The following is a 2,500-nucleotide window of genomic DNA, read 5'->3' as shown; positions in this document are numbered from 1 at the left end:
TCGCTAACGACTCTCATCATTGCAATCCTTACTTATCGACTAAAGATTGTGGCCTTACTCATTAGCACCTAATCACTCCGAGGGTAAACCCAAGGGGCAACGATTCTCAAAAGCCGATTTCCGACAAACCCATCACAAATTACCAACCGAGGGACAATCCGAGCAACGATAACCGAGGGACATTCCGATCAACGAGGGACAACCGTCATAGAAGGGACCTCCGAGGCGTGGTGATCTTTCAAAAAAAAAAAAAAAAAAAAAAAAAAACTTTTTTAAAAAAGCAAACCGCATCTACTAGAAACCATTAGTCAGCCCACCACATCATTTTACGCGGGCGAAGAAGACACCGGACCTAGCATTAACGGTTCACCCTAAAAAAAAAGAAAAAAAAGCCATCGATGCCCAAACCCGTCATAGAAGAATTTTTTTCAAAATAAATATTTTTTTAAAAAAAAAAAAAAAAAAAAAAAAAAAGTGGTTACTCGATGGCCTTCTCCGTGTACCCGCACCCACCATCGATGCCCAAACCCGTCATAGAAGAATTTTTTTCAAAATAAATAATTTTTTTAAAAAAAAAAAAAAAAAAAAAAAAGGGTCTTACTCGATGGCCTTCTCCGTGTACCCGCACTCCAAAGACATCGATGCCCAAACCCGTCATAGAAGAATTTTTTTCGAAATAAATAATTTTTTTTTAAAAAAAAAAAAAAGTGGGTCTTACTCGATGGCCTTCTCCGTGTACCCGTCACTCCAGCGCATCGATGCCCAAACCCGATGTAGAATAATTTTTTTCAAAAAAAATAATAATTTACGGACAATAAATGTTTTTCACCATGCACCACGCCTCTGACTAAGGGTCTTACTCGAACGCCATCCTCGTGTACCCGTCACTCAAGCAATCGATGCCCAATCTCGTCTATGATAGTTCCCCCGAGTCATGGTGATTTACCACGGCACGGGTTGTGCGGATTTACACGATGGCCACAATAGCGCTAACGATGCCAAAAACCCGTGTGCCTCTCACGGGCCCCCGAGACGGGATGCATGGCGGAATTTTTTTTTCTCGATGAAGGGTCTTGCCATGCCCACGCCTCGGAGTAGGGGTCCTTATGCCTACGGCAACATGCACCATGATGCCTAGCCCAACCGCTATAGCCAACAATGCCGAAACCCGTGTGCACCTCACGGGCCCCGAGACGGGTTTGATGGCGGAAAAAAAAAAAAAAAAAAAATTTTTTTTTTTTTTCATCTTAGGGTCTTGCCATGCCCACGCCTCGGAGTAGGGGTCCTTATTCATACGCAAACATGCACCATGGTGCCCAGCCGCCCAGCTCCTCACTACCCCCTATAGAGGCTTTTTTGATAGTTTTGGTCTTGTAGCATGAAACATTGGGTGTGCAGAATAGCGATACGTTTTTGTAACGCCGTTTTGGAGGACCAAATGAGCTTCAATTTGGGAGCTTGATATATGGTTGGAAAGCTAACTTGGAGTACTTGATGCTGGAAAAAAAAATTCGTCATTTGGAATTTTTTTGAGGGAGTTATGGGTCTCCGGTCGGGTCATTTTCGGGGCGCGTCTGCTGCCTAGATCTCGGTGTTGGGGGACTTTGGGGGACAAACCACGGATGATATTGTGCAAACCTTGCATTTTTGGGTAGCTAACTTGGAGTAGTTGGTTTTAGGCTCAAGAAAAAATTATTCGACTCGCTTTGTCTCGAAACCGCGTCGGGGGCGAGCGGTGTCTCTATGCGTGTTGGGTGTGCCCTTTGTGGGGGTTGTGTTGGGCACTTTGGGCATCCTCCACCTCATTTTCCACCCACCTTGCACCTTAATATCACACTACCAATGGTTTTGAGCATTTGTAGGTTTCATTGCTCGGGCAAATATGTCCCGAGTGGAAAAATGCTCACGGCGCCGTCCGGCCCGGTGGGTGTGTGTGTGCGTGGGTGGGTGCGTATGGGACCAACCAAGCATCTAGTGTCCGTTCCTTTAAAAAATTACCCTATGACCGTCACCAACAACTCTACGAAGTATTTGGGCACGGTTACCCGGGATGCCGGATCGGTAGTTGAGGTATAGCCTTTCATAGCTTGTGCTAAGGAGCGATCGAGGTAACCGAGCCTGATGACTTTCTTTCGTTGGTTGTCCTTTATGACTCGTGGTCACCCTATCATATAATTACCTTAGAAACCTCCTAAATTAGCGTTTCACGCTTCGTTGCTCTCGGTAAAATCCGTTCCAAATTGAAAATGCCACGCATGGCTTTATAAGGCGCCCGTGGCTAGGCAATGCACGCCCATGGCCTAGGCAACTAACCTCAAAATGCCCCTCGGCTAGGCAACTAACCTCAAAATGCCCCTTGGCCTAGGCAACTAACCTCAAAATGCCTATGCATGGCTATTCAACGGAAGTGCTCGGTCACTTGGTGCCCATGGCCTAGGTAGCTAACCTCAAAATGCCCTTGGCGTAGGCATTTCACGCCCATGGCCTAGGCAACTAACCT

Source organism: Silene latifolia, unplaced genomic scaffold, assembly GCF_048544455.1.
Source record: "Silene latifolia isolate original U9 population unplaced genomic scaffold, ASM4854445v1 scaffold_424, whole genome shotgun sequence".
Taxonomy (NCBI): domain Eukaryota; kingdom Viridiplantae; phylum Streptophyta; class Magnoliopsida; order Caryophyllales; family Caryophyllaceae; genus Silene; species Silene latifolia.
The sequence above is the reverse complement of the archived record's forward strand: the minus strand, read 5'-3'. Positions refer to the sequence as shown.